The sequence below is a fragment of the Bufo bufo genome, chromosome 3 (assembly GCF_905171765.1).
Source record: "Bufo bufo chromosome 3, aBufBuf1.1, whole genome shotgun sequence".
Lineage (NCBI taxonomy): Eukaryota > Metazoa > Chordata > Amphibia > Anura > Bufonidae > Bufo > Bufo bufo.
Window position 1 is genome coordinate 222600715 of NC_053391.1, and position 25749 is coordinate 222626463.

General features: G+C 45.7%; 1 protein-coding gene and 1 long non-coding RNA gene across 2 annotated transcripts in view; one reads left to right on the forward strand and one right to left on the reverse strand.

Moving 5' to 3' along the window:
- Positions 1–25749, reverse strand: part of CDK18 (cyclin dependent kinase 18) — a 149714-nt gene that overhangs the window by 94464 nt on the left and 29501 nt on the right. The window lies entirely within an intron of this gene.
- Positions 8705–24927, forward strand: LOC120995025. Its single transcript, XR_005777517.1, has 3 exons — positions 8705–8720; positions 24391–24397; positions 24802–24927. It is a non-coding gene; the product is annotated as an uncharacterized LOC120995025 (long non-coding RNA).

The window sequence follows — 25749 nt, forward strand, 5'->3', positions numbered from 1 at the left end:
CTGCTCTGTGCTTTGTGCACACAGCAGCTGGGAGCCGACTATGGCAGCCAGGGCTTCAGTAGCGTCCGGGCTGCCATGGTAACTGATCGGAGCCCCAGGCTTACACTGCTGGGGCTCCGATCAGAAGCTGCCACTGCACCACCAATGAGGAGGGGAGAGGGGACCCTGTGGCCACTGCCACCAATGATTAATACTGGGGGGCTTGGGTGGGGGGGGCGCACTGCGTCACAATGTTTTTAATACTGGGGTGGGGGGACGCACTGCGCCACCACTGTCTTTAATACTGGGGTTGGCGGGGGGCGCAAATCGCCACCAAAGAAGATAACTTGCAGCACCTGAGGGGTTAACTACCGCAGATCGCAGCTACCGCTCATAAAAGTCGGGAGCCGGCTATGTGATTCTGCAGCCAGCTCCTTCCTCCTGTTGAATAAATGAATGAATGAGTGAGTTAAAGCGAACCTTTCACCGGGATTTTGTGTATAGAGCTGAGGACATGGGTTGCTAGATGGCCGCTAGCACATCCACAATATCCTAGCTCTGTGTGCTTTTATTGTGTAAAGAAACCGATTTTATACATATGCAAATTAACCTGAGATGAGTCCTGTAGGTGAGATGAGTCAGGGACAGGACTCATCTCAGGCTAATTTGCATATGTTTCAAATAGTTTTTTTTACACAATAAAAGCACACAGAGCTATGGGGACTGGGTATTGTGGATGTGCTAGCGGCCATCTAGCAGCCCATGTCCTCAGCTCTATACACAAAATCCTGGTGACAGGTTCCCTTTAACATCATTGGTGGCGCAGTGGCCACAGCCCGTCCCCTCCTCTTCTCATCTCTCCTCTCATTGGTGGCAGCGGCACAGGGGGAGGGAGACATTGCTTCCTTCTCCCCTGTGCTGCTGAGGGAACACGGATCGTGCTGACAGCAGCGCGATCCTTGTTCCCGATTTGTTATCGGCATATCGGCAAAATAGATGCCGATACCGATAACATTGAAAATCCAGAATATCGGTAAAACTGATAATCCGTCGATCCCTAGTGTGCACCCCTATGTGGATCAGCTCACTTTGCCCAATTTAATTAGTTATACGTTGCCTGTGAAAGGAAGTTTTTTAACATACATACTTACAGTCTCAAAGTTGAGTGGATCCTTATGTGAAAATCCTACTTTCACCAACATTAAGTCCTTTACCAGGTTTCTAGTCTGGTTGATGGGCAGGGACGTCACTTCCACTGTGGACGGGGCCAGTTCTGACCGTGCCCCCAGCAGAAGGGATGTCCCTGTCTATCGACTAGACCAGAAACCGGTTAAAGGACATGACATTTGGAGAAACAGGATTTTCAAAAGAGCAGCATGTGCCCGGGTTCCCAAGTGGCCAATCTGCGCAACTTTGAGATGGTAAGTACAGTATATTACAAATATTAATTCAGATGTAAGATATTAGTAATTAGGTGAGCCCCAGAAAACCCATTTAACATACATGTAAAAGCAGTGGCGTCTCTAGCTTTCAAATTTTGGGGGGGCACACTGGGGGCCAGGACAAAAGTAAGGGGGGCAGCTATAACAACGATACATTTACACAAGTACGCTTAGAAATGTTGTTATACTTTACCCAATACCTAAAATCGCAACAGGGAAGAAAAGTCCTGCTGTCTGTGGATGACACTTTTATAGAGAGGGGGATCTGTGGATGACACTGCTATGGGGGGGATCTGTGGATGCCACTTACCATATATAGCATCTTATGCTATATGTGTCATCCACAGATCCACCCCGTGACAGTGTCATCCCTATTTCCCTCTCCATAACAGTGTCATCCACAGATCCCCCTCCCTATAACAGTGTCATCCACAGATCCCCCTCCCCGCCGCTCACAGGAGTGTACATTTGACATTTCTAAACTGTAATCCATATCCTGCAGTAACTAACTTTAAATCAGGATTAAGCGGCCGCTCATCTCTACTAGTACCTTAACCTTACACCACTCGGCTAGCTTCAGAGCCTGGTCTCGGGAGGGGCACTTCCAGATTATTTTCTGTCCGCCGCCACAGAACAAGGGTGCTTATAGAACAGACTACACAGTGTAGAGGTATACTGTACATTGTGTGGCACAGTGTAGCGGTATACTGTATATTGTGTGGCACAGTGTAGCAGTAAACTGTATATTGTGGGGCACAGTGTAGAGGTATACTGTATATTGTGTGGCACAGTGTAGAGGTATACTGTATATTGTGTGGCATAGTGTATGCTATATGTCTATAACATAAACATATTTCACATGAAAACTTACTGTTACTTGGCTTGGCCCTTGGGGATCTCGGACGCCACTTCAACACTTTGGCCGGGGGCTCGGTGGAGCTGATGTTGTGTTTTATCCTAATGAGAGATTTCATAATAAGGATTTGGAGAAGGGGCTGAGGGGTCAAAGAGCAGGGAGAGGCTGGTGCTGCTACTAGAGGGGTCATACCATGGGGGAGTAATAAAGCCCACCATAATGCCCCCCCCGTAGAAATAATTCTCCATATAATGTGACAATGCAAAAAATACCCCCTTGGTTGAGCTAATACCCCCCCAGTTGAGCTAAGTAATGTCCCCCATAATGTGCCAGTATAGAATACCCCTATATAGTGCCCCCAGTAAATGCCCCCATAGTGCTCCTCTCCCCCTTCATCCTAGTGCCCCCCATAATGTACCAGTATAAAATGCCCCATATATCATGCCCCAGTAGATGCCCTCAGTGTCCCCCATAATTTGCAAGTATAAAATACCCCTTATTAGTGCCCCCCCATAGATGACTCCATAGTACTCCTCTCCCCCCTTCCCCATAGTACCCACCATGTGTCCCAGTATAAAATGCTACTGTACAGAGCCCCCCATATAAAATACCCCTTCTTTGTGGCCTCAGTAGATGCCCCTATAGTGCCCACCAATAATTTGCCAGTAATAAGTGCCCCCATCACGTGCCAGTAACAAGAGCCCCCCAATGTGCCAGTAATAAGCCCCCCATCACGTGCCACTAATAAGCCCCCCATTACGTGCCAGTAATAAGCCCCCCCATTACGTGCCAGTAATAAGCCCCCCCATTATGTGCCAGTAATAAGCCCCCCATTACGTGCCAGTAATAAGCCCCCCCATTATGTGCTAGTAATAAGCCCCCCATTACGTGCCAGTAATAAGCCCCCCATTACGTGCCAGTAATAATCCCCCCCATTACGTGCCAGTAATAAGCCCCCCATCGTGTGCCAGTAATAAGCCCCCCATCGCGTGCCAGTAATAAGCCCCCCATCGCGTGCCAGTAATAAGCCCCCCATCGCGTGCCAGTAATAAGCCCCCTATTGCGTGCCAGTAATAAGCCCCCCATCGCGTGCCAGCAATAAGCCCCCCATCACGTGCCAGCAATAAGCCCCCCATTACGTGCCAGTTATAAGTCCCCCCCATTACGTGCCAGTAATAAGCCCCCCCATTACGTGCCAGTAATAAGCCCGCCCATTACGTGCCAGTAATAAGCCCCCCATTACGTGCCAGTAATAAGCCCCCCCATTACGTGCCAGTAATAAGCCCCCCCATTACGTGCCAGTAATAAGCCCCCCATTACATGCCAGTAATAAGCCCCCCCATTACATGCCGGTATTAAGCCCCCCCCATCATGTGCCAGTATTAAGCCCCCCCATCATGTGCCAGTATTAAGCCCCCCCATCATGTGCCAGTATTAAGCCCCCCCATCATTTGCCAGTATTAAGCCCCCCATCATGTGCCAGTATTAAGCCCCCCCATCATGTGCCAGTATTAAGCCCCCCCATCATGTGCCAGTATTAAGCCCCCCATCATGTGCCAGTATTAAGCCCCCCCATCATGTGCCAGTATTAAGCCCCCCCCCATCATGTGCCAGTATTGTAATAAGCCCCCCAATGTGCCAGTAACACTATTGTAAAAAAAATAAAAATTATACTTACCTCAGTGTCAGCAATGCGATGCAGGCCTCTTCCGGCCTGTGTCCCGCGCTATATGGCTCAGGCGGCGCGATGACGTCATTGCGCCGCCTGCGCCGGCCTCTGATAGGCTGAAGGCACTAGGCCGGCAGCCTATCAGAGGAAGGGGAAGGGACACGCCTCTCCCTCCCCTGCACCGCCGCAGCACAGGCAGATTACTATGGAGATGAGCGCAATGGAAGCGCTCATCTCCCTGTTCCCGGCGGCGGCGGCTCACTTGGGGGGGGGGGCATTTTAGTTGGGGGGGCACTAGGTACCCCAGTCTCCAGCAGCCGTTCCCTAATGATGCGACTTCGATGAGCTGACACATTGTCATCCATGAAGATGAAATTAGGGCTGTGTTGTTCATGAAAAGGCACAATGACTAGATTAATGATGTTATTCAAGTAGTATGGGCTTGTCACTGTACAATTCACAAAGTGTAGTGCAGTTCTGTATTGACTGGACAAAACTGCCCACACTGTAACACCACCATCACCAAAGGCTCGTCTGGTGACAACAGTGGCTGACGCATAGCCCTCTCCAACATCGTTGGCAGCCATCATTTCTGCTCAGCGTGAACAGCACTGAGGCCCACTGGTCCCATGTCCAGTGTAGATGCTCCCTGGCCCATGCAAGACAATAACACCTGTGGTCAGGTACCCTTGCAGGTCGTCTAGCACACAGATCGCGCTGATGTAAACAGTTTCGAATGGTCTGACATGACACTTGGGTGCCTCTCACCTACCGTAAATCTGCCTGGAGTTGTGTCGCATTCACCATCCGGTTCTGCAGCATTGTTCACAATGAAGCGGTCATCAGTGTGGGATGTAGCCAAAGGACGTCCACTTCTATGCCTTTATGTGACTCCTTCAGTCTCTCTGTATCTTTGTTCCAACCTGCTGGTGACACTCTGTGACACTCTAAGCTCAGTGGCCACTTCCATCTGAGAACATCCTGCTGTTAGGTGTTGTCTTGGTCTCATGATGTTAAAATGTGAACAACTTGATGAGGAGGACTGTTTAACTACCAATTCTAATTGAACCAGGAAATTTATTGGGCAAATCATGGATTAAACACTGCTGTGAATTTTGCTGTTAAGCTCCTTGATAGAGAACAGCAAGTTGTGCAAGAAGTACTGAAACATTGAACAGCTGAACATGTGCATTCAAATGTTTAGAGAATATCACATTAAGTTCACCTGTAAAGGTTAGAGTGCATTTTAGGTTCAACTTGAAATTTCACCCAGAAGCCAAATACAGTATCCCTAACTTTTTGTGAGTAGTGATTGTGTTACAAGACCATACCACTCTCTAAGAAAATTACACCATGGTAATGCCACTCTGAAGCAGGGACAGGCAGTCTCCTAATGCACAGATCTTAAATGCATTGAATAAAATTGTTTGAAATCTACTTCAAATCCACAAATTCCTTCACTGCCACTAGATCTTTTATTTGTCTTAAAGGGGTTATCCAGGAAATGATAATGATGACCTATACTCAGAATAGGTCATCATTATCACATCAGCAGTGGTCCAAGTCCCATCACCCCACTGATCAGCTGTTTCAGGGAGCTGCTGTTCTCACCGGAGCTCTGGTGAGTGATGCAGGCTCCCGGCAGCTTTCCAAGGACAGCGCCGTACATCGTATAGTGGCAGTGCTTGGTATTGTAGCTCAGCCCCACTGACTTGAATGAGGCTGAGCTCCAACTAGGCCATGTGACCAATGTACAGTGATGTCACTGGCCTAGGAAGAGGCTGCAGTACTCAAGGCCTCTTCTAAGAGCAGATCAGTGGGGGTCCCAGGTATCGACCCCTGCAGATCTGATACTGATAACCTATCCTGAGGATGTCATAAATATATTTTCCTAGATAACTTATTTAAGGTGGCGATACGCTTTAGAGGGTTATCGGGAGCTAAATATTATGACCTATCCTCCATCTAAACGGTGGGGTCCGACTCCTTACACCCTTGCCGATCAGCTGCTGGAAATGGCCGCAATGCAGTGCAGTGCAAGCAGTGTGGCTTCTTCCTTGGCTTGTGAAGTCACATCCTTCAGTCACATGGCCTTTCTACAGTTCAGTCCTGTTCAAGTGAATAGGACTGAGCTGCAATATCAATCACAGCCACTATACAATGCACAGCGCTATGCCTGAATACTTTAAGGAGGCTGCAGCTACTTCAAACAGTTGATCGACCAGGGTGCCAGGAGTGGGGCCACCAGTGATCTATTATTGCTGACCATGTACTATGTATGGGGCTGTCCCAACATCAGATGTCACAGGAAAGAAGGATATACATGTTGGATTTCAACATACCCAACAATTTTGTTCACAGGGGAGACACATGTGGACCTATCACTGGGGGAAGGGGGGGGGGGGGGGCTGCTTTGGCCAGTGATTAGCTGTGGGGTCATTTCCTGGGATAACGAATACCAGCAGGGGGCTCACAAAGTATGGGATGGGAGAGGTGGGGGATCGGTGAGTATTGCTTCTTTGATTTTTGCCTGCTGGACAACCCCTTTAAAGCAAAGTAGAGACATTTTCTGATTGATGCAAGAGATGTTTTAGCAGATGCCGAGTTCAACAGATGCACATATCACTTTACAGGGCCGGCTCCAGGTTCATGTCGGCCCTTGGGCGATAAATCGCAGTGGGCCCCCTTGTGGCATTTTTTTACTTTTACATGTACCCCTGTGGCTCACACACCATATAAAGACCCCCAGAGGCCCCTATTGTCCCCACACACAGTATAATAGCCCCCAGTGGCCCCCACACAGTATAATGGCCCACACACACAGTATAATGACCTCACGGTGGCCCTCCATTCAGAATAATGACCCTCAGTCACACCCATTCAGAATAATGACCCCCAGTGGCCCCCACACTGGGGGTGATACTGTATGGAGGGGCACTGGGGCTCAATATACTGTATGGGGTCACTGGGGTCATTATACTGTATAAGAGGTCCTCATTAGCTAGAACTGACTGGCCCCCAAAGAAAATTTTTGTACAAACCCCCCGCTCCCCCGGTGGTTTCACCTCACAAGGGTCCTTTGCGCCGCAATCTGCAACTTTTCCCCACTCATGCCAGGTCTGAAAAAGGTGGCGTGGGCAGGGAAGGGGATACAGTTACTGGATAACACCACCATACAGTGACCGGATAAAACCACCATACAATAACACTGCTATGCAGTAATTGGATAGCACCACCATACAGTGACTGGATAAAAGGGTATAAGGGGGCACAGTACAGGGAATGAGGAGGGGCACTGTACAGGGTATGGTAAGAGGGAACGATGCAGGGTATAATGGGGCACAGTACGGGGTGGGGGGGCACAGTCACGTGACCCTGTGACGTTAAAAGGTCCTTATGGTGCATGCGTTTTATACACTACCATGAGAGACAGAGGAATGAGACAGGGGCCCAGGGCCCTGGATGGACAGGAGAGGTGCACACAGCAAGTAGGTGGAAGGGGCTCTGAGGGGGATTCATACAAGAAGTACAGTAGTGGCAGGAGGTCTGTGCAGGGCAGCAATAGGAGATAGGAGGGGGGAACAGGAGTTTTGGATACATGAGGGAGGAAAGGAGACAGCAGGGGCTTCATGAGGATGAAATAGGACAGGATATGGGGGGCAGGTGTCATGAAGCAAACTGCTTACTGAGGCAGTAAAACAACTAAATAGTATAAAGCTGCTGGTCTACAGCATCCAGCAGCAGCTTGAAGAGTTCCCTGACCGCTGCCCCCCCCCCGTCCCCCCACAGAGAAGACAGTCACAGTACAGACTCACTCACAGACTGTCTTCACACTGCGGCTGCAGCCCTGCGGTTTCTCTCCTGTGTAGAGGGGGCGTGTCTAAATGTCCTGCTCTGCTGAACGGAGTGAAGAGGGGGCCTGTCTGAAGCTCCGCAGCACAGGAGCTTGTAAGGGGGACAGCAGCAGTCGGCTTCTGCATGCTGTTGATGCTCCCTTGCTCCATTCTGACGCTGAGGCCCTGCTACTGCTCCCGGGCCCTTTCTGCCTTCAGGGCCCGAAGCAGTGGCTTCCACAGTGGGCCCCGACACTTGCCCGGGTATGCCAGGTGGTGACGCCGGCCCTGTCACTTTACCTTGGCTAGATTTGGAAAGGATACTGGAAAGCACATGTAACTGAACCAAGGTCAGAATATCAATAGGGACACTTAGTCCATAGAGAAGGGGCCGATACTGCTTTGCAAGATAAAATACACTGCTATGAAAATCAATTTGATGGCCATGAAGTGCATATTCCTATTCATCCACAGACCTCAAGACGCTTGCTTCTTATATTCAATCAGACACTATCACAAACGCTAGGCAGTCTAAATAAGTACCGTTTGATGTGTATCGTATTAACTGTGTCATTTACTTTACAGCAGCATTTGCCGTGGGTACTTAACAATGTACTACAAGCTACTTTGATCTCTCCAACACACTTCTCTTTCTGGTTCTTAGATATGGAAATCAGGCCTAGTTATTGAAAGGTGGGAAAGGTCAAATATGTACATAGTTTAAAGGAAGGCACAATCACAAGACATGCTGGTCCACAGTGATCATTAGGCATCTATTTAGTTGCTCTTTGGACTGTTATAATAGGATGGAAAAAAACGACAAAAACTCTATAAACGAGTCAAACAGTAAACCGTTTTTATGGATGGCAAATAAGATAAAATCTGTTTTGGCAAGAACTCTACCCTCTAAGACAAACCCAAAAGTCTTTCTTAAAGGGGTTGTCTGAGCTACCGTAAATTTATTGTAAAAAGCACTGAAGCTATTAAGATAGTAAAAAAAAACTTACACTTACCTTTCAACCCTACTCCGATCCAGCACCACTGTTCCTCCCCGCCAGGCTTTGTTGCCATGACAGCAGCAGTGAATGCCTGTATACCACATCTGACTGCTGCAACTAATCGCTGGCCCCAATGGTCTCAGTGGACAAGTGATTGGCTGAAGCAGTCTGGGTTCAGACCTGGCAAAAACCAATGTTTCCCTATGGGCATGGTTCTCACCTGAGCGTTTTACAGCGCGTACGAACGCCCTACACCTCAAGAAGTACAGGAGCTTCTTTGGGGCGTATTGTCGCGCGTTCCCACCCATAGACTTCAGCGGGAACGCGCAAAAAAATGGGCGTTTGCTTGTGTCCGCCCATTAAAAACGCCCGATAAAAACGCCTGTAAAAAGCGCATATCGAATACGCTCAGGTCTGAACCCAGCCGTAGTGTATGGGCAGCCAAAAACATGAAGTCATGGCTGTAGAACGTGGTGCTGGAATGTAGGGGGTTTACAAAAGATTTTTGGGATCATTTTAACAGTATCAGTGGCTTTTACAATAAAAAGGTAACTTTGACAGAAACTTTAATAGGGAAAGAACACTGTCAAGGACATGGCATGCGGTGGTTCCAACATTAGTGTGTAGAGCCACCCTATTTGGCAGAGAACAAATCTTGTAGGCCAACATTATCAATAACAAAATACTCACACAGTTCTCCCGTAAAACCTAGAAATGAATCATAAAAGTAGACAAGAAGTACAGTTTAACAAGGCAGAGGGGGTGAGGCTCCTGCTCCAGCCAGTTGTCTCACGGCTGATCTCCTGGGACACACAGTGAATATTTAAGTATTTCTCAGAGGAGATTAAGGGAGGAATGGATGAATATTTTTTTTTTGTGTGTGTATTTTTAGTATTTAATGGTCCTTTAACGGGTGGAAGTGACCTAGGAAGTCAACCTGTATTTCTGGCTGAAGATTGACTTGTTCTCTTTTGGACTTTTTCACTTTTGGACAATCCACTAAAATAAACCCCCATTAGCCTTGTGTTTCTTCTACTAGTCCTTGCAAAAGGGCATAATAAAGCAAATGAGCCTTATTGTGCTCTGTGATAGACCCACTGTGATTCGACATCATGGTTCTGCTAATACAGGGGGTTCTACCAATCATTAAACACTGAATAGACATTTGGGATGGGGGAGGTGTGAAATCGAAGCTCCAATAATTAAGAAATCTAAAAGTAAGTGCGGTAATGTACAAAGTATTGGGCATCTGTGCACTTGTATTCATTAGATTTACTATCTTGGTCAGCTTTGTACTACAGGTCAGGACTGATAAATGTAGTTTACATTTTAAATCACATAATTTTTTTTTTTCAGCACAAATCTAATTTACGTGGCTAAGAGAGTAAGCGGGAGTTAAATCCTCTCCCATCTGTTTCGCTGTCATATGCAAATAACGCATCACTTCTAAGAACAGCATGTTTGGGAAGACGTCCGTCTGGTGTTCCAGCTATACATACTCGTGTCCTAGTGGAATACACCTGCACCCTAGCATTGGCTTCCCAGCATCCTCAACTCACTGAACAGACTCTGATGGTGACAAGCCTTTGGCAGAGGGTATACAAGAAACATGAGGAATCTTGATGTGTACAAACTGTGGTTTAACATCATCTGGTTATACATATTTAAATATTCTGTAGTATTAGCCTACATCAGTGAACCATGGTACTTGTAAATCTACTACAGACAAAGCATTTTCTATATGTAGACTAGAACTGAAATGATATAACGCAGTAGTGCCAGTATATACAGTGCTATGAACTGTACTTCTCATACACAGTTCTGAAAGGACTTAACAACAAGCACAGTGAAAACTTATTGAATAGCAGCTGGCTGTCGGGGCATGATGGGGGTTGTAGTTTTGCAACAGCTGGAGAGACACAGGTTGGTATTGTACGGCGCGCTGAAGCATACTTCCAAACTTTTAAAAAGGCCAAAAAAGGACAATAGCAGAGGCCCCGCCATAGTGCCCCCACTCAGTATTAATACCCCCCATAGTGCCGCTACACAGAATTTATGCCTCTCTAATTACCCCACACAGTATATATGTCCCCTAAGTGCCCTCTATACAGAGTTTATGCCTCCATATTGTACCCACACAGTATTTATATCCCATACTGGCCCCTCTACAATATTTGTGCCTCCATAGTGCCACCTCAGTGCTCCCACACAGTAGTCATGCTCCTATAGTGCCCCACACAGTAGTCATAGCCCCCATAGTGCCCCCACACAGTAGTCATGCCCTCATAGTGCCTCTACACAGTAGTCATGCACCCATGTGCCCCCACACTGTATTTATGCGCATACAGTAGTTATGCCCCCATAGTGCCTCCCTGTACTGTTAATTTAAAAAATAATAATACTCATCTAGTCCTGTTCCCCCGATGATTGGAGCACATCCCGTGCTTCCAAGCAAGCATGATGGGGTGAAACATTGTGCCTGCTGGGCTTTGTAGAAGGAGCACAGAAGCCGATTTCCTGGCCTTTGTGTCCCGCAGGCATGAAGTGTCACTGCATCGCACCTGAGGCTAAGGAGAGCACAGGCTGAGGAATGGTGCAGCAATTTGTCTTTTAAACAGAACATGCAACGTGATCAGAGGCCCAGTAGGCATAATGTGTCACAACATCACACCAACTCCCATCACGCACTTATAGCTGCAGGCTGTTGGGATATGATGGGAGTTGTAGATTTTCAACAGCTGGAGAGCCACAGGTTGGTAAACATAGGTCTACAGTATTGTAAGAAGCGCTGTAGCATACTTTTGAAAAGGTACAATAGTATCGAAGCCCCCATAGTGCCCCAAGCAGTATTTATACTCCCATAGTGCTCCTACACAGCATTTATATTCCCATATTGCCCACACATAGTATTTATATCCCCTTAGTGTCCCCTACACAGTAGGTATGCCCCCATAATGCACCCACACAGTATTTATACCCTCATAGTGCCCACTCCACAGTATTTATGTCCCCACAGTGCACCGCAAGGCTGTGGAGTCGGTGTCCATTTTGGTGTAGTCGGAGTCGTTATAAAATGGACCGACTCCAAAACTATATAATAAATTGGTACAGTTAGTTCAATGCAGTATGTGCTGAATATATTTTCATAAGAATTTGGGAAAATGATGAAATGTCCTATAAATGTCTGTTCTATTCCTGATGTAAGCATCTAGGCTTTTAGTTGAGATGAATGTGTGCTGCCCTTTACGTAGATGCTCAGATCAGAGGTAAAGGCACTGGGAAGGAATGGCTGCACTCATCTCAGATCTGCTAGAGAAAACAGGATTAAAGAGGTTTTCTCACTAGTTACAAAGATTAGCTTTCAACATAAAGGGACAGTTAAAGGGGTTCTGCACTTTGTTTAAACTGATGAGATAGATCATCAGCTTCGGATCGGCGGTGGTCCGACACCTGGGTCCCCCGCCGATAAGCTGTTTGAGATGGCAGCGACGCTCCAGCAGCGCCGCGGCCTTCTCACTGTTTACCGCCGGCCCAGTGACGTCACGACTAGTATCAACTGGCCTGGGCGCAGCTAAGCTCCATTCTCTTGAATGGAGCTTAGCCCCGCACAGGCCAGTTGATACAAGTCGTGACGTCACTGGGCCTGCGGTAAACAGTGAGAAGGCCGCGGCACCACTGCCTTCTCAAACAGCTGATCGGCGGGGGTCCCGGGTGTCAGACCCCTGCCGATCAGAAGCTGATGATCTATCCAGAGGATAGATCATCAGTTTAAACAAAGTGCAGAACCCCTTTAAAAGAAGACATTTTCTAAATACATTGGTCAGTAGATTTTACTTTAGTCATGAACTATAGAGTCTCTAGATAGACAGTTCAGCAGGTCTCTCACTGCACACAGGTTTCTATGGTAACCTGCAGACCTGATTAGCTGAGAGCCGGAGTGACCTCACCCCCAATGATGGGACTGAGCTCTGAGTGAACTTATAAGGTTTAGCAAGATTACCTGCCGTCAGCAATAGGTCCAAGTGTTGTGAGGACTGAGAAGCATGGCTTTACCTGTAATTCTTTTAGAGCTCACAATCTCCTGCTCTGTCAGAGTAAGTTAATATATGCTAAGAACTGCTGGAGACCCCCCACAGCCTGAGGAGACAGAGTGAGTGCCAGTCAGCCAGTGCCTCAACGTGCTGAGAAAGCCCCTTTAAAGGCAAGTACTTCTTAGTATATCTAAACGTTCAATAAACTGTGCCTGTTCTCTCTGTATGCTTTATGTTTTAGTTTACTTTTCCTCTGAGAGGTTAGCTGCTCTGATGGCTTCTATATGCTATACATAGAATACAAGGGGGAAAACCGTTTTCTAAAATCTCAAATTCAGAAATACAGCAACACAAAATACAAAAAAAGCTTAAATGAAGTTATCGCTTAAACATGCACCATGTATGAGGGAGTGGGAGTCAGAGTTAGGGGAAATTGAGGAGTCGGGGCTTTGGCTTTACCGACTCCACAGCAATGGTGCACCCACACATTAGTTATGCCCCCATAGTGTCCCCTAAACAGTATTTGTGCACGCACACACTAGTCGTGCCCTCATAGTGCCGCCCTACCGTAGTCATGATCCCATAGTAACCCTACACAGTTGTCATGCCCTAATAGTGCCTCCACACAGTATTTATGCTGATATGGTGCCTCCCACACTGTATTTATGCCTGCATACAGTAGTTATGCCCCCATAATGCCTCGCTTTACTGTTACTTAAAAAAAAAAAAATACTCAGTCCTATTGCCCCGATGACTGGAGCACATCCTGCGCTTCCCAGCAGGCATAATTCGTTGACACATCATGCCTGCTGGGCTGTGTAGTAGGAGCACAGAGTCGGATTCCACGGCCATCGCCCTACTCCTACACAATGTATTACTTCACCGCACCTGAAGCTGGGGAGAGAACAGGCCAAGGAATGGTGAAGCAGTTTGTCTTTTAGACAAAGCATGCAGGGAGATGAGAGGCAGACTGAAAATCAGGGGAGATGTAGGGTCCAACAGACTGTATGCAAAGGGGCTCTCCCAAAACAGGTGCAAAGATATTTCCTCTGTGAATGGGCACTTGGGGCTTTGCAAAGAATGGTTTTGCAAAGTTTGCAGCCATGACTAAACTGTTATGGTGACCATACACATTCAATAGCTGTTGGCCAAACGATCAGCTATCTCTCCCAACTTCCTTCCGTCTCCCCTCCCTCTCGGTTGAACGTTTATGTGTATTTAATGGCGTGAGAGGAAAATGCCGCTGCCAGAGACTTCTGACCTCAGCTTACCTCCCAGGGAAAACAAAAGGATCAGGTGAAAATATTCATATTTCACAATCCTTCTTATGACTACTAACAGCACAAGGTAGGGGTGCCCTTTTTCACAACTGATGTTTGTGCCATCTATTGAACCCCTCGTTCAGGCTATTAGACAGGATGGGTGGGTTAAGGGCATTAAAATTGGGAAATGTAATGACTGTATAAGCCTTTATGCGGATATGAGCCTCACCCTAACTGACCCACATAATTCCCTTACAGCAGCACTAGACATCATATTGTCCTTTGGTCACCTATCATACTATAAATTGAACACTTCTAAATCACAAGCCTTACCTATTCATATCCCTACGCAGCAAGTTTCTTCCTTAATCTCCTCATTTAATTTTAACTGGCAGAAGTCACAGTTAAAATACCTAGGCATTAATAAAACTCCCCCAGTTTCTCGTTTATACCAAACCAATTTTCCACCCTTTTTGTTGACCTTTGAGGAAGAACTTTACAATTTAGCCCACTATGAGATATCATGGGTAGGCCGTATAGCGGCCTTCCAAGTGTTTACCCTCCCTAAATTACTTTACCTGTTTAGAAACTTACCAATAACACCCCCCCTACCCTTTTTTACTAAACGTATCAAAATCTTGAACACCTTTATTTGGAACAAAGGGAGGCCTCGAACAGTGACAAAACTTTTGCAGAAAACACGTGCTTAACGTTTATGACTATTTTTTAGCGATCAAAACTGCCAAACTGAAAGACTGGTGGGTTGAGGACATATGAAAACATTGGGTTTATATAGATTCCGCTCTCATATCTTCCAACAGTCTTCGGTCTCTTTTAAATTCCTCTGTGACCCCCTCATTTTCATGCCCACCCTTACCGTATATAGCATCATCGACCATTAACAGCTGGTTTCAATTTCACATGTCCAGCAACAACTCCTCGTTTCAGACAAAAACCCTATAGTCACATTAGATCATCTCTTACCTGATTTTGACATACGTGTAGTCACATGAAAGGTGCATGGAGATATTTTCAGTGACAAGGATATACATTCCTTCGAACATATCCATTGTACCTTTCATGTTCCTAATGTAGACTTCTACAAATTCCTAAGAATCAGACACCTCATTCAATCCAATAATCCTTTTCAGATTACGGCTAACCTAGACATAATTCAAACTTTAGTCTCTGCCTCCCTCAACTCACTCTCCCCTACATCCAATTTATGAATGTATGTCCTGTTGGAGATGTTTACAAAATCCATTCCTTTTCTTGCTTAGGAGAGAGAGCTGGGCCATGCTTTTTCTCTTGACCAATGGATATCTGCACAACGCTTTATTTCCCAAACATCTGAAATGCGCGTCACATTATGAATCACTCATGAAGATGAGATTAAGAGTTTTTTTTACACTTGATAAATTGTGTTACATGTTTCCAGGTGTCCATAACTTGTGGGCTTGCCCATTACTTCAATCTCTGTGGCAGAAAGTATTTTCCTTGGCCTCAGAGTACTGGGCTACTCATTAGAGCCTTCCCCTTCACTAGCTTTATTGTTTCTCAATCTCGGCCATTTACATTCTAGATATAGAATGGTCATAACTCATCTCTTTTATCTAGTATATTGTCCGTTACTCAGAATTGGAAAAGTTCAAATATCCCAACTCTCTCTTATATAACTAAAAGGATTAGCAATACATTCTCCCATGACAGATCTTGGCCTTTGTCCACCATTCTCACTTCAAGTTTGCAAAGATGTGGGTCACCTGGTCTTCTTCATGCTATGCAATCCAATTGTCATGAACCACTAAGGCTTGTTTCACACTTGCGTAGTTAATTCCGGTTTTGAGATCCAGCAGAGGATCTCAAAACTGGAATTAAAAGGATCCATTTTCATTTTGCACATCATCAGTATGCATACGTTCTGTTAGGATGCAGGTGTGTGCAATCAAAACGGAAGAAACTGGATCCATCACTGAAAGTCATTGCGTGAAGGATCAGTTTTTTTAGGATCTTAAAAAAATGGATCCATCACCATTGACTAACATCGTTTTTAGTGACAGATTCAGTCTGTTCCTTTTCTATGACTGGTCACAAATCGGAATGCTGGCGGAGCGGAAGACATCCTGATGCATCCTGAATTGAGTTTTTTTCCATTCAGTATGCATTAGGATTTTATTCCATTCAGTATGACTTAGGACTAAATGGAACCGTTTTTTTTTCCTGGTTTTGAGATCCCCTCCTGGGCCTGTGAAACAAGCCTAGGCTGTGATGATATTGCTCATCTTCTTCAAGGATTTATTTTGTTTATTTTATTTAGTTTATTTTATTTCTCTAATTCCAATCCTCTGATTTAGGACATTTATTATTATATCTTATATTGGAAAACAATAAAAATTTATTGATTCTAATAATAAAAATGAATGCAGGGTGCTCTTTATTAGTGTTAGATTATTAAAAAAATATAGTAACATCTGTTCAAGAATCCTTCAGTATGGTACTTGTCATCGATAGTATCTCTTTCATAGTGAATGGAACATATTAAAAACTTGCCAGCTATGTTTGAATACTTACACATGACAATTCAGGGGACACAAATACCTCTTAGGCTGGTTTCAGACTGCCGGCACGTCTTTCCGGCAGGCTGTTCATAAAGGCTGGCATAAAGTGCTGGGAATCGGACCGACACAAACCGCTGCACGCAGTGGTACTTGTCTCGCCGATTCTCTGCATATTTGCCGGATCACCTCCGGACCCCATTATAGTTAATGGGGCCAGACGGCATTCCGGCAGCGTTCAGCATGCTATTTCCAACCAGAAAAGCTAGTGTGAAACTAGTCTTCACAGCAGTTCTCTTAGCTTCTGTAGGCCCTTGTAGGGATGAGCAGCTTAGCTTGTGTTCACATCCCCTTTTTGTCCCACCTTTAATGTATATATTGGAAAAAAGGATGCAAAAGAGTAGTACACTATGCTTTTCCATCTTGCAAAGTCCAGAAAAAGAACATATCTGTGTGTGATCCACACTGGCACTACAACGGAGTGGATAGCCAGGATCAAGGCTACATTTTCTGCTACAGGGAGGAGGTGATATAAAGAAATGTTGGGCTTTTCTAGTTGAAGAACGTACATGAAAAGAAAAAACCTTGTTTTAAAACCTACTACATATGAGACCTCTGAATTACAGTAAATTAACTATTTTTCTTGTCTTTCAGTATAAAGGGGATTTGCAGATTTTATTGCGAGATGTCAGATCACTGCTTGCTCCAGAAGTGATCTACAAGGATGAAGTATTAGAGGATTATAGGGGAAAAAGAACCCATTAATGCAAGTGATCCTTTTTAAGACAGAAACAGGCTGCTACTGCTGTAACAGTCAATAGGAGGACTGGAAAATACTGTATATTGTACAACATAATGCAAAACTGGACAGCGAAGCTCAGTACAGTTACAAAACTTTAGTCACACACTGCAGAAAAAAAATAAAAAAAATAGGGCAGATTTGAGGAATGTACTGCGGGTTTAGAAAAAAAAGTTTCAGATTTTTGCAATGCAGGGAACCCTGTGATTAAATCTAGAATAAAATTTGTGTCAAAACCCAAGTGTAACACATGCAGCTTTAGGCTCCTTTCACACTGGCGTTTTGGCTTTCCGTTTGTAAGATCCGTTCAGGGCTCTCACAAGCGGTCCAAAACGGATCAGTTTTGCCCTAATGCATTCTGAATGGAAAAGTTTCCTTTCAGGGACCCTTCGGACCCGGGATTTAAATTATTAAGGTTCAGATAGCCAAACGGCTAATGGGTTCCCGTTTAAGGTCTATTTTAAAATATAACATTTATTTAGTATTCTTTCAAATTAACGGAAAAAAGAAAAGAAAAATATTTAAAAGTTCAAATGCTCTGGTGCTTGATAACAGTAATTGCTCTGTTTTCTTATATCCACTGCTTGTATTTGCAGTCTCTATCTTTGATATGTCTACAAATCTATCCTGAGGAGTTGATCTAACTGAATTTCCCTGCTTCAGTTTAGCAGGAGTATGGCGAGATAAATCACTGTCAGTCCCGCATCATTATGGATAGAGTGTATGTAGCTCTATCCCTTGTTCCTCTTATGGATAGAATGTAACTATTTGTCACGGCTAACCCAGTGTCTGCAGCTCACCGGGGCCGGACTACAAGCACACCGCACTGATCTAAAACCTAAGATTGCAGCTCCCCCGACATGTTTCACCACAGATGTGGCGTCTTCAGGGGCTATGGAGCTACTAACAACACGATCGTCCTCTGATTTGCCCTTTATATATCACATGGGTGGGTCGTTAACTTACCCTATCACCAGTGATTCGCCGGCGATCTGTTGTTAGTCACAAAGGTTGGCCAATAGGAATCCAGTTGATACACCGTCAGTGTCAAACTGACCAGTGCCTGTCACCAGTGTGCGCTTGCGTATACACTTTTAGCCTGAAATCCTCTTTTCCGTTCCAGGACCTGTCTCGCCGGGGTAGACTCTCCGTACGGTTGCTAAGTATAGGCGCATGCGCAACACTCACAGCATCGCTGAATGGAAAAGGATCCGCTCAGAATGTATCAGTTTGCCTCCGTCCCGTCTCCATTCCGCTCTGGAGACGGACACCAAAACGCTGCCTGCAGCGTTTTGGTGTCCGTCTGACAAAACTGAGCCAAACAGATCCGTTCTGACACTCAATGTAAGTCAATGGGGACGGATCCGTTTTCTATGACACAATCTAGCACAATAGAAAACGGATCCGTCCTCCATTGACTTTCAATGGTGTTCAAGACGGCTCCGTCTTGGCTATGTTAAAGATAATACAACCGGATCCGTTCTGAACGGATGCAGACGGTTGTATTATCTGAACGGATCCGTCTGTGCAGATCCATGACGGATCCGCACCAAGCGCGAGTGTGAAAGTAGCCTTAGTTGTGGATCTGAAGGTGATTTTTGTTCAGTTCAGTGTAAACATGACCTTAAAGGGGTCGTCAACCGTTTACAAGTGATGGCCTATCCTGTGGTGGGGTTGTGACATTCCACACATCCACCGAACTGCTATTCTGCAGTCGCTCTGGTGCCGGACTTAATGCAGCTCCGTCCGTTGTGCATTAGACAGAGTTGTCTCCTGCAGCGCTGCTCCCATACACTTCAATAGGCCATCACAGGTACAGATGTAGCAGGGTTAACACACAAGCTCTTAACTCTAATTTCTTAACTCATCGTGTTATCTTGAGACAAAAGCAATTGAAGGTGTTTGCTTAACGCATTTAGTTTAGATAAAAGGCATGTATGTTAACTCTACTACATCTGTACCTCCAGGGAAAACAAAACTTCATAGTGGTGTTATGTCTTCATATACACTACCTCATTCCTCTCACATTGCAGAGAGAGAAAGAGAGCAACGCTGGACAAATAGCCCAAACATAGTGTAACATCTGTAGAAGGTCATTAATATCCAATCAGTGAGGGTCCCACACTCTGCACTCGCATCCTCTGCATCCTATGATGCAGGAATTAACTCTCTGAATGGAGGAGGAAGCACAGCACCGTTCAAAGTGTAGTGGCCATGCTGGATTAATGCAGTTCAGCTCCCATTGAACTGCATGCAGACTGCGAACCCATTGAGGTCAATGGGCCCACAATAAAATACGAATGGCACATGGGCCATATACATGTTTTGGGGAACCGCGGTTTGCAGACCACAAATGGTCATGTGCATGAGGCTTAAGGGCTCCTGAAACCAGGGGCGGATTGGGAATTTAAAATGGCCCTGGAAAAAAACTAAAAGTGTCCCCATGTTGTAGGTTGATCCAAATTGACAAAAGATAGGACAAAACAAGTAGGCGGGGACAACAGAAGTAGGCAGGGCCTGCAATACCATAGTGCAGCACAAAGTACCGCCCCAGCAGAACCAAATATCACAGGTTAGTACAAAATACTGTCACTCCAACTCCAGTACTCAACTGTATCACCGTCATGAGGACGGTAATACAGTTGAGTTCAGGAGGGCACCTGTGACCACTGAGCATCAGATCATTATGTACCTGGCCTGCAGCCATCAAGAGGGCGAGTGGCCCCCTGGGCATCGGCCCACCGGGAAATTTCACTGTAGAGTCTATGGCCAAACCGACCCTGCCTGAAACGCATGCATTTTTCAACATTTAGTAGGTCTTTCTAACCCCTACAAAATGGAGCAACCTGCAACTATCTCCATTCACTTTTTTTTTGGAAGTCCCATCAAGGTGAACGGAGGTAGCTGAACATGCGCAGCCTATTCCCATAAGCAGGGCCTGTAGCTATCAGACATTTTTGGCATATGGTACAAAATAACACAATAAAACAAATGCTTACAATAATGTGTAATCAATAGAAGGGGGTTGAAAAAGGGAATGAAACCCAAAAATTTTATCATGTATATATGGTGTCAACTGTATATGGCTAGCTTAAAGCAGTACCACATTAGCATCGATTCACATGCAGCAGACTTGTTGCAGACATTTATGTGACTGTTTTATTGGTTTCTATGGGGTTTCCTGCAGAAACAACCCTATTCAGATGTATGTGCAGCCAGCCAGAACCGCAGGGGCGACACGTGAGGTGCACGGTGGGCTGATGAGAGAAATAGTAGTACAGTTCATCGGTTTACTCACGGTTAGCAGAACGCCTCTGTAAAGGGGGAATATTAATCACTAATATTTATGTAAATATGAATAATTAATATTCATAAATGGGAGGAGCCGTCTATTGATGACCCTGCCCATTTATACCTTTATATAACAATATTACAATACTTTTACTATACTTTTCCTTTACCTTACGCTAATCACTACGCTACCTGCATGCGCCTTACTAACTCGCTACCGCTAACAAGTACACGCTACACAAAGGGTACAAATATAACGGTATTTATTAAAACCTAATACACTAAGCACGCAATACACTAACAATACACAGCACTACAAATATACAATCCTAAACTACACTACACGTTCCCAATTCCACCCATAATCTAACTATACAGTTAACACATACAAATATATAACAACCCACCCCACCTGACTATATACTATCCCTATGGGGTACGACGAGGGTTAATGGTGGTCTTACAGGGGTGTAAGCAGACCACAAACACAAAGGGTTATCAGGGCTGTACAGCAATGCAGGGGTTAATACCCTGCAAGTGTACAGTGGGGGGGGGGGGGGGGGGGGCAGGGATGCAGGGGTTGCCACCAGGGATTTATATAAAGGTAGGGAAAGGGTAAATCAGGGGTTGGTCCATCAGGGGTTATAGGGTTAACAAGGGGCAGTATGGGGTCAGGGATTTAAAGGGTATAGTGGTAGGGAATAAGGGGGTGATACTTAGGGTTCGTTGCTCATTGTCCAGGGTGATTCTCTCCAATAGGGGGAGACCGCTCCGTCCCCCTGAGCGCCGATCGCGTTCCCGACCTGCCTGAGCGCAGGATGCGCTCTCCTCTATGGGGGGGGGTCCGGTCGGGCTCTTCAGCCGGAGGAGGGGGGGCCGCACTGTACTGAGCGTCGATTGCGCTCTCCTCAAGGTGGGGGCCCCGATCCTAACTAACTTGAGTGCCGGGGCCGCCGGATATTTATCCCCGGCGGCCCGCACTCCCGCGCCGCGCATCATCCACGTGGGCATCATCACATCGGGGACGCGCTATGGGCTAACAGGCGGGAGATGCCTTTGATCTCCCGTCTGTAGCCTCTAGCATTCCGGACAGCGAGATGTTAATTTCGCTGCCGGAATGCGCATAATAGAAGGGGGGGAGGTTTCTCCCCTTCTTCTATCATGCATAATTATTTCCAACGGCTCTGGAGATAATTAGAACAAAGGACTCAGATTCTGTTGAACCTGAGTCCTTTGTAGTCATCAGGATGACCGGACCTTTGTCCGGTCATTCTGATGCAATCAATCAGATTGCATCAGTGCGAATGCTTGGGGCACATTCACACTGATGCACCTGGTTGCAGATATTGGGGCCTATGGATATGGGGGCATGTATCTTATTATTATAAGGGGGATCTCATATTATAAAGGGGCACATATATATTATAAGGGGGCATAGCCCTTACATTATAAGGGGGCACGGCCCCTACATTATAAGGGGGCACGGCCCCTACATTATAAGGGGGCACAGCTTCCAGGGGGCACATATTTCCCACAGGGGCCACCATGAGCCCCTGGGGATCACCATGGGCAGACGTGCGCAGATGCTGGGCACATCTGCGCACATCACCCCATGATGCGGTGGTTAATGTATGTTTATATATACCATACATGCCCGCACGTGTTTGCAGGCATGCATGGATATATATGCATACGTCTCAACCCTTCCTCAACAGCCTCCCTGGGTCGGCAGCACAGTGTTGAGGAAGACAGCACGAAATCCTCCGGGGCACGCTCTGTGGTAGGGAAGCACCAGCCTAGATGGAGGTTGAGGTGCCCCTGATGGCAGTGGTGTTTAGGGTGCTTGTGGCGGCTGGGTCCCTTGGTGGTATTTGTCGTGACGCCAGTACCGTTAATGGTGGTAACACCAGCTGTAATTAGATTGAAGAATGAAGTAGACAGTGGTAGGATACAACTCACAACTTTTACTGAAGTTGGTTCCAGTTGCGGCATATACATCCAGACAGAATACAGTCTATTGTTCTTTAGAGGAATTCTGTTGATCCACTGTTAATAGGTTTGGCTGGGTTTTGTCTTTCTGGTAGATGACTTTGCTTCAGGTCTCTGGTAAACTAGAGTAATTTGGTGAGGTTGCCTGTAATACTTATTGGTATGCTTAGTCCTATTATTTCTGTATCTTCCAAGCCCTTGAACAGGTAGCTAATCTGTATTCTTCAATGTATGGTGAGGCTGCCTGTAGCTAGATTGTCCTCCACCATGTGCAAAGGTGCCCATTAAGCCTTAGGTAGTGGCTGTTATCACCGATGTCTCTCTTTTAGCTTGGTTTTCTTCCAGGGACGCAAACACTATCCTCTGGTTGTAGGATGTAGGAACTAAGAGGATCAGAGGAGGAAAACGCTGTCCTGCGCCTCATACCTTGGCTCTACCTCATTGCTGCATCAGGCTTCACCGACTACTCTGGGGTGTGTAGCCTCAGCTTAACAACCCACTCTACTCCTCTCAACAACCTAACTCAACTCCTTTCTCTATCCCACTAGGCCTGACCTAAGTATTTATATAACCTAAGTGCTATCCCCATCTAGTGGTGGGATGTATAAATTGCACCTAACCAGCCTATGAACAGGGATACAACAGGTGTTGTAATACAAAATGACATGCAATGTGATAATGCAGTTTCAAAGCTATTTTGCAGTTCCCACATGTCCTGAGTGGGACGCAGCATATGGAATAGATTTTCAGTCCATATAATTTCTGAAACAAATCTGCCATGTGTGAATATACCCTTATTGTGTGTACGTTTCCTGCTTTGAATGTTGCTGGCTGGTTTTGCTATATGAGTGCATGTATGGCAGTCATTAGGTACCTATATAAGAGTTCGCTTGGAGTTGTGCCATATATATTAGTAAGCATACAAATTTTTATAAATTTGGCACCAAATTAATCATCAAAAATTTTCCTTTGCAAAGTGTTGGCATATTAGGCCTATACATACCTTATGGGGGCTGTGCTGTAGGTCCTCTGCACAGTGGGTGGACGGTGCATTGCTGGGCTGGAATAGAGAGTGAGAGGGCCCCAGCAGTGAATCCTAGCGACGTCATCACTAACGCTACATGTGTCTGAAACGCTACATGTGTCGAAACCCCCGCCGATCAGCTGTGTGAGAAGGCACCAGCGCAGCCTTCTCAGTGCTTACCAAGCACAGCGCTGTAGATTGTATAGTAGTTGTGCTTGGTATTGCACCCAGCACCATAGGAGTGAATGGGGCTGGGAGCGATATGGTCATGGACATTCCCGCAACAGGTGGCAGGAGATCGGTGAGACTGGCAACACATGGTTTTATCTGACATGACGTCTTTGTTGTTTCTGGTGCTTGCCACACCTTCTTTCCCCAGGTGTGGATTTTAGGGTAATTTAACCTTCTCTATTTATAGTTGCCTCTCCCACAATGCTGTGCGGTTTATAGCTTCTGTTTGGACCTTTGGATAGATTGTGGTTGGATCTCGGCTGAGTTCCTGGTGCTTCCATTGCTCCTTTGAAGTTAAGTCTTTCCTTTCCCTTTTGTATTTTGTTTGGGTTCTGTGTGTTGCATTTCCCTATTGTTTGTATTAGGCCTGAAGGAGACTTCTGTTCGTTATTCCTTTTTGGAGGAACAGGTTGTCTCGGCCCTGCCATTAGTACCAGGGTCCTATAGGGCTTGATAGGACTCTAGGTATTCCTGCGTATGAACTCACCTACCTTTGGGGTCTGTTCATACTGGTAGTCAGTCAGGATTTTGGTTAGGGTTTTCACTAGGTGTCCATTTTCCTTCCCTAGTTCTCAGGTCTGATTCCCTGTTCCCCCCTTCCCTCCTATGCTCGGTGTGGTGTTTCCCTCCCACACCGAAGCGTGACGAGATACCAAGCACAGCTTCTATACAATATACAGCGCTGTGCCTGGTAAGCATGGAAAAAAGCGGCGCTGCTCACAGGAACACCGTTGCCTTCTCAAACAGCTGATCGGCGGGGGTCCTGGGTGTCGGACCTCCACTGATCACAAACAGATGACCTATTCTGAGGTCATCAGTATCAAAATCCTGGAAAACCCAAGATTATTATGGTTTGTAACAGATATGCTCATGGTGTTGATTACCTCATTTACATCTTCCCCATGTTTTATTTTCAATTGGGACTCTCCTGACCTGTTTTCACTACATAAACCAATCCTTCTGGTTTGTTACATCCTGTATGTAGCACTTCCTGTTCCTGTATCCAACCAATCCCATGATGCACTTCTCCTTTCTCAGGTCCAGCACCTCCCCTAACACCGCCCAGCTAGTTTATAGCTCCTCCCACCAGCTAGTTAGATAGACACTCCCCTATCACTGCCCCTGTTGCTGTTTTGACACATGGACATAACAATACAGGCAATAAGAAAGAGCTACATGGACATGGTCATGTGACCAAAGCCCAGAATGGAAGATAAAAGCAATAAAGGTAAAATAAATATATTACAAAATTACAGCTACCATTATAAATTATTATTTCAAAGGATGTTGATGCAAATCAGAAAACCCCTTTGATGAAACATCAGAATATGGAAATAGTGTGAACCTGCGCTGTAGAACTTTCCAGTTGATATTTTTTGCAATAGCATATGCTATAGCAGTTCTCTACTAGGATACTTTCAGAAAAACCTAAAGACCTCCTCCACGTGCACTTTTTTCCTTTTTTTTTTTGTTAGTAAAAACTACCATGAATTTCAAGAATTTTTCATTGCATTCTTTCTACAAGCATTTTTTGATGCCATGTTTTCAATTGGTTTATTAAAAGTATGCATTAAATGCTTGGCTGTACCCCCTATGACAATGGTCAGCAACCTTCGGCACTCCAGCTGTTGTGAAACTACAATTCCCAGCATGCTCCATTCACTTCTATGAGACGTCTGAGAAGAATAGAGGAAGTATGCATGCTGGGAGTTATAATTTCACAACAGCTGGAGTGCCGGAGGTAGCCTACCCCTGTCCTATGATATTGCTAATCAGGTTTTGACAGGGAG